At 45.9% G+C, this 15,305-nt stretch overlaps 1 protein-coding gene across 45 annotated transcripts in view; it reads left to right on the top strand.

The window, feature by feature from the left end:
* Positions 1-15,305, top strand: part of LOC138922534 (uncharacterized) — a 150,228-nt gene that overhangs the window by 62,297 nt on the left and 72,626 nt on the right. For 10 of the 45 annotated variants that reach the window (XR_011435622.1, XR_011435651.1, XR_011435653.1 and 7 more), the window contains one exon: positions 1,982-2,031. The exons of the other annotated variants lie outside the window; for them this stretch is intronic. The gene's annotated coding sequence lies outside the window, so the exon portion shown is untranslated. The remainder of the gene's footprint in view (positions 1-1,981; positions 2,032-15,305) is intronic. 45 annotated transcript variants of the gene reach the window in all.

Below are 15,305 nucleotides of genomic sequence, written 5' to 3' on the forward strand. Positions count from 1 at the left end.
GGAGGAATGGAACTTGCCCTTTGTTAGGGCACATTTACATTTGTAAGGTAAATCTCTATCTGTAAAAGTTGCCTCCCTCTCTGTACCAGGAAGAAGAAAGGAGATGACCTTCTCTCTAAAAACTCTTAATACCAAAGGCGCAAGGACTTAAATCTGCATTTTATTGTGCTAGTCTGGTAACCTCCTGTAACTGACTTTCCTCCCCCTCCCAACGTTGGCATTTCTTAAGGATTAAGCATCTTTCCTTAGGCTAGGAACTGATTGCTGAGCTCACCTGTGACCGCCCAGCTCCAGACAATCGACTTGAGTCCTGCTATGCCCACTGAGATAGCAGACCCACTACCTGCTGTGTCCATCAAGTGCCGACAGGGCAATCTTGTGACTATTGTGGGAGGGACATTTCAATCACATGTGAAACACCCCATTTGGCGGTATATAACCACTATGTGCACCCCACTTCTTTGGTGCCCTTTCTTCCTTCAGGAAGAAAGGCACCGGGCCACGGTTCCTCATAAAGCTTTGTTTAATTTTCTCTTGCTTTTCTGTCTCATGTGAATTTAATTCGTTCTCCAGCCAGACGAACCCACACTTGGGAAGAGGAAATGTCTTCCTCCCCTACATATGTTTTCATCAGTCAGATAGTCCATGTTGTGCTGTATTCACAACAAACTCCTAAGTCTCAGCTAAAAATAACCAAGGTTTATTTCTCGAACATGCTCCATGTCATCAGGGGCTGGCTCTGTATTATCCTTGCTCAGTCTGGAGGATTGAGTAGATGGCAGCTAAAAGATGCTCGATCCAACTTCTTGCACAACTGCCAGGCAGGAAAAACACACTCCTACTGTTTGCCAAAGGTTTGTCTGGAAGAGACAGCCTCATTTTTGCTCAAGTTTCATTTGCCAAAGGCTCACAAAGTCACATTTGACTTTAAGGGGCCAAGAAGATACATCCCTTCTGTGTGCCAGAGAAGAGCCGACAATATTTGGTGAACGGCAGTAATAATAACTATACACTGTGCTCTATTGTGTCTTCCAAAGCTTATTTTTGCTTTTTGTTTGTTGATTTTTTCAAAAATTCCCTTCAGTTATGTGAGTTACCGTAAATCCTTCTAGTCAATTTCTTTAATAAGAAAACTGAAGTTAGCCAGAGTTAGCTTCTTTTGCTTAAAAAAAAAAAAAGGTCTAACGCATTAGACTTTGCGTTATAAATGTTACTGAGCAGCTTAGGAAAATGAACTTCAGTTTACACCTTGGGCTGGTTTTCAAGAAAGGGTACACACCGATTTTTGAAGGATAAGGTTTTAATAGGAAAAGAAGCAGGGCATGGCATGAGCCAATATTTAGATCCGAATAATTATTGGTGACTGCAGCATGTCAGGCAGGGAGCCAGCTGCTTTTGCATATGCTCTCTAAGTCAATTTTAATTCTTTATAAGAACAATATGAGGTGAATCTTACTATTCATCACTTATATATGCAGAAACTGAGGGTCAGGGAGGTGAAATGACCTGTGCAAAAGTCACTTAACTAGCAAATGATGGCTTTGTTTCAAGTCCATCATCTGATCAGGCAGAGGTGAAAGAGAAGAATGCAATGTGTGTTTTTGGGTAGTGGGTACTGTTCGGTTTGGCAGGACTGTGGGATACATGAAAGGCGGAGGGGCCCTTGAGTGCTAAGGCAGAGAGTTGGAGTCTATCAGGTAGGCAGTGAGGGGAAGGTTTCCGCATCCGAGAGGGCACTGGTGGAGCCATGCCTCAGAGACATTGATCTGCTATTGTCCTCTACGATGAAGAGAAATGAGGCACGCTGGAGGCTTGGAGACCAGTTGGAGGAGCATTGTAAAAACTCACATAGGCCTGAATGGGCATGGGTGTTGGCAATGGAAAAAGAAAAAAGTATTCTATCGAGTCTCCAGACGCCCAGGGAATTGCTGAACGAAGTCTGAGTTCTCCCTATGTAGATAGCTCATACTTTTCATTATAGGTTTCTCAAGAACTTGCTCCCAGAAAAAACCTGGATGGAGAACAAAACAGGTAAGTGCCCAAGTGAGAAATCTACAAAGCTCCTCTACCCCAAAATCACCTCTTCCCCATCTGGCATGTCTGGTTCTGGCATGTCTTGCAGGTGGTCAGTCATGTCCATCACCTGGTTTCGGTGTGTGCGACACCTGTATCTGGTGTATCCGGCAGGTGGTTCTCACAAGACTTGTAGGTGGTTCAGACGTGTCCAGAAGGTGGTTCTGGTGTGTCGGGCACCTGGTTACAGTGTGCCTGGCATGTGGTTCAGGATTCTCCATCTAGTGGTTCAGGCTGGTCTAACAGGTGGTTCAGGTGTATCCAGCCGCTGTTTCAGCTGTTTCTGGAACCTGGTTCTGGCCTGTGCTGGACCTGTTTCTGGTGTATCCATCATATGGATCTGGCATGTCCAGCACAGTGTTTGGGCGTGTTCAGCAGGTGGCTTCAGCGTACTGGGCGCCTGGTTCCGTGGTGTCTGGCAGGTAGTTCCCGTGTGTCTCGCATATGGTTCCAGTATGTTCTGAAGGTGGTTCCGGCGTGTCCGACTGGTGGCTACCATGCGTCCGGAACCTGATTCCTTCGTGTGTGGTTGGTGCATTCAGTGTGTCCAGGTGTTGGTTCCGGCGTGTTTGACAGTTGGTTCCCGCATGCCTGGCGGGGGATTCCAGGCTGTCTGGCAGGTTGCTCTGGCCTTTTCTGGAAATTGGTTCTGGCATATCCAGGACCTGGTTCCGGTTTATCCAGCAGGTGATTTTGGCATGTCCGGCAGGTTGTGCTGGCGTGTTAGGCTGGTGGTTCCGGCTTGTCTGGCAGGTGTTTGTGGCATGGCCAGCACCTGGTTCTGGCGTATTCGGGAGGTGGTTTCAGTGTATCTGGCACATGGTCTCGGCATATCCAACAGGTGGTTGCGAAGTGTGTGACAGGTGGTTCCTGTGTGTCTGGCATGTGGTTCTGGTACGTTCGGAAGATGGTTCCAGCATGTCCTTTGGGTGCTTCTGGCATGTCTGCAAGGTGGTTCTGGCGTGTCAGTGTCATGGTTCCAGTGTGTCCGGCGGGTGGTTCCAGGTGGTTCTGGCGTGTCTGGTGGGTGCTTCTGGTGTGTATGGAGGGTCATTCAGGCATGTCTGTATGGTGGTTCCAGAGTGTGCGGCAGGTGCTTCTGGCATGTCTGTTGGCTTTTTCTGGCTTCTAAGGGGCCTGGTTCCAGGTTATCCGGCAGGTGATTTTGGCTTGTCCAGAAGGTGGTTCCGGCGAGTGAAGCAGGTGGTTCAGGCGTGTCCAGCAGGTGGTTCATGTCTGTCAGTGATGTGGTTCCGGCATTTCCAGCACATGGTTCTGGCACTCTGAGAGATGGTTCTTTCATGCCCGTCATGTGATTCTGGAGCGTCCATCAAGTGGTTCTTGTGTATCCGGCAGGTGATTTTGGCGTTAGAGTCAGATGGTTCTGGTGTGTCCTGCAGGTGCTTCTGGCACGTTTTGGACCTGATTCTCACATCTGCGGTGGGTGGTTCCACCGTTTCCAGATGATGCTTCTGAAGTGTCCAACAGTTGGTTCCAGCATTTAAGGCAGGTGGGTCACACAAGTCCTGCCTGAATCATTCGGCCGAGGCACGAATGATTGTCCTTCCACATGCTTAGGAGGAGAGAGACAATAGGATTTTAACCAACCACTCTTTGGAAGTTAAGAAAAACTTGCTTCCCACAGTGCTCTTACAGCATACTGGCAACCTCTCATGCCGCCCTTGTGCATGGGTGGAGAGAGTGTTCACAAAGCAGCTATGGAAGAAAGGCCAAGTTTGCTCAGCAGAGTCCTACATTGCCCTAAAATTGCAAGGCACAAAACACTGCCTCCAACCCTCAAGGGGAGATGAGCAATAATCCATCTTGCTTCCAGCTCTTTGGGAAGCTGAGAAAGAACTCACTTGCCACACTGTTCTTATAGTGTACCTTGAACATCTCATACAAAGACACCTGAAATGCTGTTTATTTGGAGCCCTTAACTCATTGCTTTAGAACTTCTGCTTTTGGGGCATTTCCATCTTGCCAGCCCGGCTCAGACAAAATGCCTACATCTTCTCCTTAAGCAAGGAGGCTGAGGCCCGAATGATTGTGCATCCACATGCTTAGGAGGAGAGAGACAATAGGCTTTTAACCAACCGCTTTTGTGCACTGGAGGAGAGAGTGTCAGAAAGCACCTATGGAAGAAAGGCCCCTTTGCTCTCAGCCGTGCCCTACATTGCTCTAGAGGTGGAAGGCACAAAGCACTGCCTCCATCCCTCCAGGGGAGACAAGACACAAACCATCTTGCTTCCAGCTCTTTAGGAAGCTGAGAAAGAAGTCGCTTTCCACAGTGCTCTTACAGCATATTGGGAACCTCTCATACACAGGCAGCTGAACGCCATTTCCTCCCAGCACTTAACTCGCTGCTTTAGAACTTCTGCTTCTGCCACATTTCCCTCTTGCCAAGCCGGCTCAGGGGTAATGGCTACATCTTCCCCTTAAGCAATGGGGCCAAGGCCCAAATGATTGTGATTCCACAAGCTTAGGAGGATAGAGACAAGAGGCTTTTAACCAACTGTCCTTGTGCATTCGTGGAGAGAGTGTCAGAAAACTCCTATGTCAGAAAGGCCCATTTGCTCTCAACCATGCCCTATATTGCTCGAGAGGTGGACGGCACAAAGCACTGCCTCCGTCCCTCAAGCGGAGACAAGCCACAAACTGTCTTGCTTCCAGCTCTTTAGGAAGCTGAGAAAGAACTCACCTGCTGGATATGCTTGAACCAGGCACCTTAGATGCTGGAAAAACCCGACAGGCATGCCGAAAGCACCTGCCGAACACTCTGGAACCACCACACAGACATCCCATAACGACCCAGCAGACTCACCGGAAGCACTCACCGGACACACCAGATCCACCTGGAACTACCCACTGGACACACTGGAAACATGAGTCTGACACACCAGAACCAACTTCCAGACATGCTGGAAGCACCTAACGGACAGGCTGGAACCGTCTTCTGAACCTACCAGAACCACATGCCACACACTTCGGAACCACCTGTTGGATATCCCAGAACCAAGTAACAGATACACTGAAACCACCTCCCAAATATGCCAGAACCAGGTGCCAGACACGCCACAAACACCTGCCACACAAGCTGGAACCACCATCCTACCACGCCAGAACAACCAGCTGGATACGCCAAAATCACCTGCCAGATACACCGGAACCAGGTCCTGGATACGCCAGTACCAATTTCTGGAAAAGGCTGGAAAATCTGCCAGACACGCCAGAATCACCCACCGGACATGTGGGAACTAATTGCAAGACAGGCCGGAACCAAAGCCAGGACACTCTGAAAGCATCAACCGGACAGGATGGAATCAGGTCCCAGACACACTGTTGCAACCTGCTGGACATGCCGGAACCACCTTTCGAATGTACCAGAACCATATGCCAGACACACAGGAACCACCTGCCAGACACCATGGAACCAACTGTCAGATACACCGGAACCAGGCTCCCAGTATGCTGAAGCCACCTACCGAATATGCCAGAACCATGTGCCAGACACGCTGGAACCATGTGACGGATACACCAGAAACAGGTCCAGCACAGGCCAGAACCAGGTGCCGGACACGCCTGAAACAGCTGCTGGACACACCTGAAACACCTGCTAGACCAGCTTGAACCACTTGACAGACAGTCTGGAACCACATGCTGGGCACACCAGAATCAGGTGCCCGACATGCCAGAACCACCTGCTGGACACGCCTGAAGCACCTGCCAGTCTTGTGAGAACCACCTGCCAAGAACTCCAGAAACAGGTGTTGCACACGCCAAAACCAGGTGCTGGACATGAATGAACCACCTTAAAGAAATGCCAGAACCAAGTCCCAGACACGAGTGAGTCACCTGCAAGACATGCCAGAACCAGGTGCCTGACATGCTGGAACCACCTGCCGCTCACGTCGAAATCACCTGCCGGATACGCCGGAACCATGTGCTGCACAGGCGGGAATCACGTACCAGACATGCCGGGACCACCTGTTGGATATGCCAGAACCAGGTGCCTGATTCACTGAAACTACCTGCCGGGCACACAAGAACCAGGTGTCAGACAGGCCTCGACAACCGACTGGGCACGTTGAAATCACCTGCATGATACCCCGTAACCATGTGCCAGACAGAACGGGACCACTTGCCGGACACACCGGAGCCACCTCTCAGATATGCCAGAACCACATGTTGGACACGCCGGAACCATCTCCCGGACAGACCTGAACCACCTGCTGGACACACGAAAATCACCTGCCTGATACGCTGGAACCAGGCACCTTGGATGCTGGAAAAACCTGGTAGACATGCCGTAACCACCCGCCACACACTCTGGAACCACCACACAGACATGCCAGAACGACCCGCCAGACACACTGGAAGCACCCACCAGACAAGCCAGAACCACCTGGAACCAAATGACGGACATGCTGGGACCATGACTCTGACACGCCAGAACCAACTCCCGCACATGCCTGAAGCACCCAACGGTCACGCCTGAGCCATCTTCCGAACGTACTAGAACCACATGCTAGACACTTCGGAACCACCTGCCAGACACTCGGAACCATCTGTTGGATGTGCCGCACCCAGGTACCAGATACCCTGAAACCACCTGCCGTATACGCCAGAATCAGGTGCCAGACATGCCACAAACACCTGCCACGGAGGCCAGAACCACCAGTGTAACACATTGGAACAACCTGCTGGACACGCCAAAATCACCTGCCGGATACACCAGAACCAGGTCCTGGGTACACCAGAAGCAATTTCTGGAAAAGGCCGGAACAACCTGCCGGACACACCGGAATCACCCCTGGACATGTGGGAACCAACGGCCAGACATGCTGGAACCAACACCTGGACACTCTGAAAGTACCAACCGCGCACGATGGAATCAGGTCCTGGACACATGGTAGCCACCTGACGGACACGCTGGAACCACATTCAGAGCGTACCGGAAACACATGCCAGACACGCAGGAACCACCTGCCAGAAACCATGGAACCCACTGTCAGATACGCCAGAACCAGGCACCCAGTACGCTGAAGCAACCTGCCGAATATGCCAGAACCATGTGCCAGCCACGCTGGAACCATGTGATGGATACACCAGAAACAGGTACAGCAGAGGCCAGAACCAGGTGCCTGAAATGCCAGAACCACCTGCTTGACACAGCTGAACCACCTGTCAGTCTTGTGAGAACCACTTGCCGGATACACCAGACGCAGGTGTCGCACATGCCAAAACCAGGTGCCAGACACATCTGAACCACCTGCCAGTCTTGTGAGTACCACCTGCCAGATACACCAGACACAGGTGTTGCACATGCCAAAACCAGGTGCCGACATGACGGAACCACCTGCAAAACATGCCAGAACCAGGTGCTGGACATGCTGGAACCACCTGCCGGACACGTCGAAATCCCCTGCCGCATACGCCGGAACCACATGTCACATGTGCTGGAATCGCCTACCCGACATGCCGGGACCACCTGTTGGATACGCCGGAACAGGTGCCTGATTCACTGAAACTACCTGCCGGACACGCCAGAATCAGGTGTCGGACACGCATGGAAAACACACAGGATATGTCGAAATCACCTGCATGATATCCCATAACAATGTGCCAGAAAATAAAGTACCTAGGATGTGTGAAATCCTATTGAGGCATATTCATATAATGCATTTATTATCATCTTTCTCGCTTTTTCTGTTTTATTGTTATAATTTTTTTTTTTTTGAGGAAGATTAGCCCTGACTAACATCTACCACCAATCCTCCTCTTTTTGCTGAGGAAGACTGGCCCTGTGCTAACATCCATGCCCACCTTCCTCTACATTATATGTGGGACTCCTGCCACAAAATGTCTTCATGAGTGGTGCATAGGTCTGCACCCAGGATCTGAACTGGCAAACTCCAGGCCACTGAGGGAGAACATGTAAACCTAACCACTGTGCCACCAGGCCAGCCCCAAGTTTTCTGTTTTTTTTAAAGCAATTTCAATTCTTGCATTTGTTTCACCAGCAGTGGTATCATCATCTTGGACAGTTCCTCCAGAGTCACAGTATCTAAAATTTGGAGCATTTCTGTTGCTTGTTTGGATAAGTGATGTCAGAATGTCTAGTAAATCTTCCCTAGGAGAACTGTCTAAAAGACGTCTCAATTTAGCAACTGCAGGGACATGTATATTCAACATTTCAATCGATAGTAGTTCATTTTTGTAGAACTCTTCTGATAATTCTCCCAGCTTCTCTTTAGTTTTGCAGGTGTTGAAAAATCCCTCAAGTCAGTCCAACAGTTCCACTTTAATAGCAGGATATGACTTCTCTTTTAAATCTGTACCATCTGCAAACAGCACAGGCATGTGGTCAACAAAAGTGAGTGGGAATTGGGCTGGGTACTGCCCACAATCTGAACCATCAGTGCAGCTGCCCCAATCCTGTGCAGTGGTGGCAGATCCTGAGTATTGCTGGCCAGGTAGGTCATGCTGGGGATGAGACTTAGGATGGTGCTCTGCAGCCCTCGAGCAGGCAGCTCCACACCAGCTGCCAGTTGCAAGTCCAGTCCACACTGGGTGCACATGGGGGAGCTTGGAAGCAGGAAGCCATCTGGGTGAGCAGCAGCAGGAAGTGGCTGAAGGAAAATTATGGGAAGATGAGGGGAGAAAATGTATAATAAATAAAGCTTGCCTTGTTATGCAGATAAATCTCTCAGTTAAAAAAATTCTCTAGGGGTTGGCCTGATGGTTCACTGGTTAAGTGCGCACGTTCCACTTTGGTGGCCTGGGGTTTGCCGGTTCTGATCCCAGGTGCAGACATGGCACTACTTGGCACGCCAGGCTGTGGCAGGTGTCCCACACATAAAGCAGAGGAAGATGGGCGTGGATGCTAGCTCAGGGCCAGTCTTCCTCAGCAAAAAGAGGAGGATTGGCAGCAGTTAGCTCAGGGCTAATCTTCCTCAAAAAAAAAAAAATTCTGTAGGGGCTGGCCTGCTGGTACACGGGTTAAATTCACACATTCTGCTTTGATGGCCTGGGGTTCACCAGTTCACATCCCAGGTGCGGACCTACACACCACTTATCAAGCCATGCTGTGGCAGGCATCCCACGTATAAAGTAGAGGAGGATGAGCATGGATGTTAGCTCAGGGCCTATCTTTTTAAGCAAAAAGAGGAGGGTTGGTGGGGAATGTTAGCTCAGGGCTAATCTTCCTCAAAAAAAAATTCTCTAAGAGTCATTCTCTTTCTGGTGCAGATGCTTTTACTAATGGAAATTTCCTTTAGAAACATAAATTTCCTTTCCAAAGAGGAAGTCTATCCTTCATTTAAAGCAGTCAAGGTGGAGATCAAGAGTTTTTCCTGCATCTGCTGGCTCTCGATTGCTTTTGGCTCGAAATAATTTGTATGTCAAAGTACCATACTTTGGGCATCTTCAGCATTCCTTCAAGAAGAAACAACTTGTTCTTGGAAGTCTCTGTCTCCTCCCCAACCCAGATGCACTCAAGCTGTTAGGGGCCAACAGCAAACAGCGTTCTGCCTCAAGAAGCTTTGGGGAAGCCTCTTCACCCTCAAAGGCCTGAGACACACTAGAGGGATAGATCACTGCAGGTTCTTCAGCCATTGAAAATAATATGAACAGTTCCATTCTCATAATTTCACAACTTGAAAACAAGGAACAACTTACCAAAAATTTCAAACTAACAAAACTCAACCAAGATGATAGTATTTTCCTCAATCGGGCGCTGCTAGCCAAGCTTTTTGCCACAAAACTCAAGACTTGGATTCATGCGACACACCTGAAGAAAGCACAAACTCTTGGGGGGACTGCACATCATTTGGTGACTTAAAAATAAAGATTTCTCCAAATGGAAGCAGACAGTATCTGATGCGAAGGTTTCCAAGGTGTCTGGACCAGGTCTGTTGGAAGTTTGTCTGCCAAACCTTTGAGGATGACATGACACTTCAGATCATCTCCAATGCCTCTGATCTTGATAGCGTGCAAACTTCAGGTAAAAAGTGCCAGAGAGTTCTCCCTCCTCTCACTCCGTGTTCCTCAAATGTGGCCACAATAGGTTTCCAATCTGTGTGTTTTTCCTCCAACCTGGGACATGACTCCCAGAGACGCTCCTTCCTGGCATCGAGGGACGAGAGGCTACTGAAAGTGGAAAAATCTGACTGCAGATCAACAGTGCTTTCAGAGAAAGATCGCAATCAAAATGGGGACATGTGAAAGTTAATAAACGGAAACGTAGTTGAAATAGTGTTGGAAGGCTAATAGAGGGAGTTCTCATGCCCTATGTCAAAGGCGCAGTGCAACAGGAAGAATAAAGACTTTCTCTTCCTGACCAGTCAGAAACTAACCCAAGGAGAGACTGTCACAACTCTGCCGATGAAAAGCCACTGCCCTCAAGACTGTGTCCAATAGCCCCCACAGTTTTCCCCACTCTGAGATAAAAGAGCTTCTCCTCTCTTCCTTGCTGGGTGCTCCTGCATGGCTTGCCATGGTTGCACACTCCAAATGGCTATTCTTTGCTAATCCCAGATAAACCAATTTTTGCCAGAGAAATAACTGGCTGTCTATTTGTTTAAGGGCAAGACTTGTGAATAAGCAAGAGATGTAGAGAAAACATTTGATACAATCCAACTCCTGTTTGTCATAAAATTTTCTAGCAAGTTTGAAATAGATGGAAACTACTTTCACTTGTTGAAGGTCATCTACAGAAAATGCACAGTTGACTTCATGCTTAACAGGGAAAGACTAAATGATTCTCCCCACAATAAGGAACAAGAAAAGGAATACCACTTTCACTACTCTTATTCAACAAAATACTGAAGCTTCTGGCAATAACAGAAGTAAAGGAAATAAAAGCCATAGAGTTTAGAAAGGAAAAAATGTAACCATTCCTAGTTTCATTGTTGTCTGTGTAAAAAAACTCTGGGAATCTACAAAAAAAAAAAAAAAAATCAGAACTAATACGTGAGTACAAAAAGTTCACCAAGTACAAAGTACAAGATCAACACACAAAAGACAATTTTATTTCTACAACTAATGATGAACCTGCAGATGATAAACTTGAAAATGCTGTATTATTTAAAAGCACTCTGAAGAACATGAAATATTCAGGCATAAATTCAAGAACATGTGTACAGGATCTGATGCTGAAAATTATAAAATACCGATTACAGTGATTAAAGAAGATGCAAATAAATTGAGAGCCTTACTATTGTCAAAGACAAATGCAGCAGAAATTAGTTCAAGTGGTGAAAGCAGATTTTATTCAGTAACAGCTGACAGAAGCTGAGCTGCGCTCAGATTTGTACGGAGGTGAATCTAGAATTTTAAAGAGGGAATGAAGGAGCAGGGTTCAGGGGCTCAGTGGAGTCAAAGAAGTGAAAAAGGACAAAGGTTGGTTACCATAACTGTGATTAGACCCACCGTGTTCGTTACTTTGCAGTTATCAAAGTTAGGATTCTATCCTCACTCAGAAGTTGAGAAAAAGAGGCTCTATCTGTCTTAATGATCGTATTTCAAAGGAGTGGCTCTTAGGTCCTTTAGAGAATTGTGAGAGATACATATCTACAGTTGTAAGCCCTCTTTAGTAAATACTCTAAGAAGGGGGATCAGAGGCCTATAATTGGGTGTTGACTAAAATAAATAGCAAATTTTTCTGTCAGCTTTGAGCTCTCAGGAAGGCATTTTAATGGTGGGCTGGAGTCATTCCGGTTACACAGACTCATGCAGCTAGAAGCCATGCCAGAGTTTGGTTGAGTCTCCTCCTGGTGTGGGGGTTTGGAAGGAGTTGTTATATGCTGAGAATTCTGCAGTCCTCACCATGTTACTGGATAGAATAATGAGTACAGGTCTCAATTATCCCCAAATTGATCTATAGGTCTAATATTATTCTAATAAAAATTCCACCACAGTTTGTAGACAGAGACACCTTTTTCTAAAATTTATATAGAAAGGCACATAGCTGAGAGTAGCTAAAACAATCATGACAGGAAGAATAATGCGGCAGTAAACACTTTAACAATATTTAGTATTGCCTTGTACATACTGTAATCACAGCATCATCATTTTCATTGTAGGACAGCTACATAAATCAATGGAACAGAGTAGAGAATCCAGAAATGGACCACAGAGTTATACCCTAGTGATCTCTGACACCAAGAGTGAACCTTAATGTAAATTATGGACTTTGAGTGATAATGATGTGCCTATGTATGTTCATCAATTGTGAAAAGTATACTACTCTGATGAGGGATATTGACAACAGAAAGGTTATGCACATGTGGCGGCAAGGACTATATGAGAACACTGTGTATTTCATTAAATTTTGCTGTAAACGTAAAACTGCTCTAAAAAATAACATCCATTGATTTTTTAATAGGCAATACAAGAATACCTTGTAGTGATAAAACTGATCATTATTTTAGCTGTGATGGATACAGAAACTTGCACATCTGATAAAATTGTACAGAACTAAATACACAGGAACAAATTAGTACAAGTAAAACTGGAGAAATCTGAATAAGATAGTGGATTGCATCAATGCCAACAAGCTGGCTGTGGTATCGTCCTATAGTTTTGCAGAATGTTATCATTGTAAGGAACTGGGTAAAGTGTACACCGGAACTTTTGGAGTTATTCCTTACAGCAGTGTAGAATCTACAACGATCACACTATAAATTTCAATTAAAAATAGTTGGCAAATGGAAAGTCAGTCTATGTTTTAAGTTAGGAAGTTTCATTAAATGGTCAGTCACATTACTTTATAAATTGAATACAATGCCAATAAAAATTTTAACGAGCTTTTATGTTGAGTTAGATAAATGATCCTACATGGAAAAAATAAACGCATAAGCTAAGCTAGGAAAATATGGACCAGGAAGAACTCTGAGGGAGGAGCTGCTCTATCACACGTTAAAAATATTGCAGAGACTGTAATGCGACAGGAGAGGATTGTTGCATGCACAAGAAGAGGAGAGAAGGGAAAGGGAGGGGAGAGGGTGGCAGAGGTCAGGGGATTGGGGGAGGGGTGGCCTGATTGGAAGTTGTTGACACGGGGAAGCTGGAGCTCACTAAGTAGAAGGCAGGCATCCTATGTGCTGGTTTAGGGAGCATATGTGACTTTCTCTGGCAGTCCTGTGTTGAAAGCAGAACGAGAGTTTTGGAAACTGGCAGTTACTGACCAAGTGCTGACTGTTCTGTGCTGAATGCTGCAGGGGCTGTGATTTGGCTTCTTGGGATGTTTGCTTCCCACGTTGGGGGTCAGAGTTATACTGTCATATATGATCTGGCCTTTGTCCATTTGTATATTCAGTCTCAAAAAAACAGTTGGTGCACAAATTCATCAGTTAGCTCGTCATTAAAAAATAGTCTCTTGGAAAGTTAAACCTTCGAAAGTTAAAAAGATGAAAATGGTAAAAAGATGAAAGATGCCAAATAAGTTTTATAGATAAATATGAAGAAATTGAATAAGAATCTCAAAATAAAATGTCCAGCAGTTAAGTATATTTACTTGAGAATATATCATGCAAACTATGTTTAAGTAGAGTGTCATTTTTATTATCAGCATAGGAGAAAAGATGAGTTATGGAAGGGATTCTGCTCATGCTCAGCTATTTCCTTTACTTAACATTAAATCTTGAATAAAGTATAATGTCAAGCTGACTCATTTACTCCTTCATTTTAAAAGCTGAAGACTATTTCCTTGGTTTTTAAATAATGAGGTGTAAAGGAGGGGGTGAGGTGTTGAAAATAACTTCCACTGAGATTGACAGTAGCAATTGCTCTTAATTTTTTTGAGAGTCGTGGGGTCACCCATCAAAGCAGGAATGCTATTTATGTTCAGAAATTAAGAATCTGAATTTTATTAGAAATTTTGACTTTTATATACCCTCAAAAAGTAAACTTAGGAATTTATTTGAATTTTTAGCTCTGTTGAGGTATGAGTAATAGACAAAAAATGCACACGTTTTCTATATGTGTATTGATTAGTTTGGACATATGCATACACCCATCATATCATCCCCACAACCAAGTGCTGAACACATCCATGACCTCCAAAACTTTCCTTCTGATTTTTGTGTGTTTTTTTAAGCTTAGGAATTTCATGAATTTTAACCTAATGCTCAGATAAAAGAGGGAGAAGATGAGGTGTACGTTGTTTCATTATGGTACCTTAAGACATAGACTGTCAACATACACATGACTTCTGAAAAGGAACATTTATTACTTTCACAATGAAATATTTTCTCCTATTTCCTTCAAATATATGGCCTTCTTATTCTACCCCCCACCCACTTCCTTTTTGAGTAGGGACTCAGGAGAAATTTCCAATGGTACTAACAAACAGGGTCCAAGGGGTGGCTGCCCCTCAAGGTCCATCCACGTTGTCACAAATGGCCGGATCTCATCAGTTCTTAGGGCCGAGTAGCATTCCATTGTGTATACATACCACGTCTTCTTTATCCGTTCTTCCCTTGATGGGCACCTAGGTTGCTTCCAAGTTTTGGCTGTTGTGAATAATGCTGCAGTGAACCTAGGGGTGCATGTGTCTTTCTGCATTGGTGTTTTCAAGTTCTTTGGATGAATACCCAGCAGTGGGCTCGTTGGATCATATATATGGTAGATGTATTCTTAGTTTTCCGAGGCTACTCCATACTGCTTTCCATAGTGGCTGCACCAGTCTGCACTCCCACCAGCAGTGTAGGAGAGTTCCCTTCTCTCCACATCCTCTCCCACACTGTGTCTTGTCTCGTTAATTAGAGCCATTCTGAGCAGAGTAAGGTGACCTCTCCTTGTAGTTTTGATTTGCCTTTCTCTGATGGCTAAAGACGTGGAGCCCCTTTCCATAGGCCGGTTGGCCATCCGTATGTCTTCTTTGGAGAGATCACTGCTCAGATCTTTAGCCCGTCTTCTTATGTGGGTTGTTGCTTTTTGTTGTTGTTGAGCTGTGTGAGTTCTGTCTGTATTTTGGATATAAACCCCTTATCCGATTTATGGTTTGCAAGTATGTTCTCCCGGTTGTTAGGTTGTGTTTTGGTTTTGTGGATGGTTTCCTTTGCCGTGCAGAAGATTTCTTTTACTTTGATGCCGTCCCATTTGTTCCTTTTGTGTTTTGTTTGCATTGCCCAGTCAGACGTGGTACTTGAAAATAGGCTGCTAAGACTGATGTCAAAGAGCATACTGCCTATGTTTTCTTGTAGGCGTTGCGTGGTTTCGGGTGTGAC

Source organism: Equus caballus, unplaced genomic scaffold, assembly GCF_041296265.1.
Source record: "Equus caballus isolate H_3958 breed thoroughbred unplaced genomic scaffold, TB-T2T haplotype2-0001077, whole genome shotgun sequence".
Classification (NCBI taxonomy): Eukaryota; Metazoa; Chordata; class Mammalia; order Perissodactyla; family Equidae; genus Equus; species Equus caballus.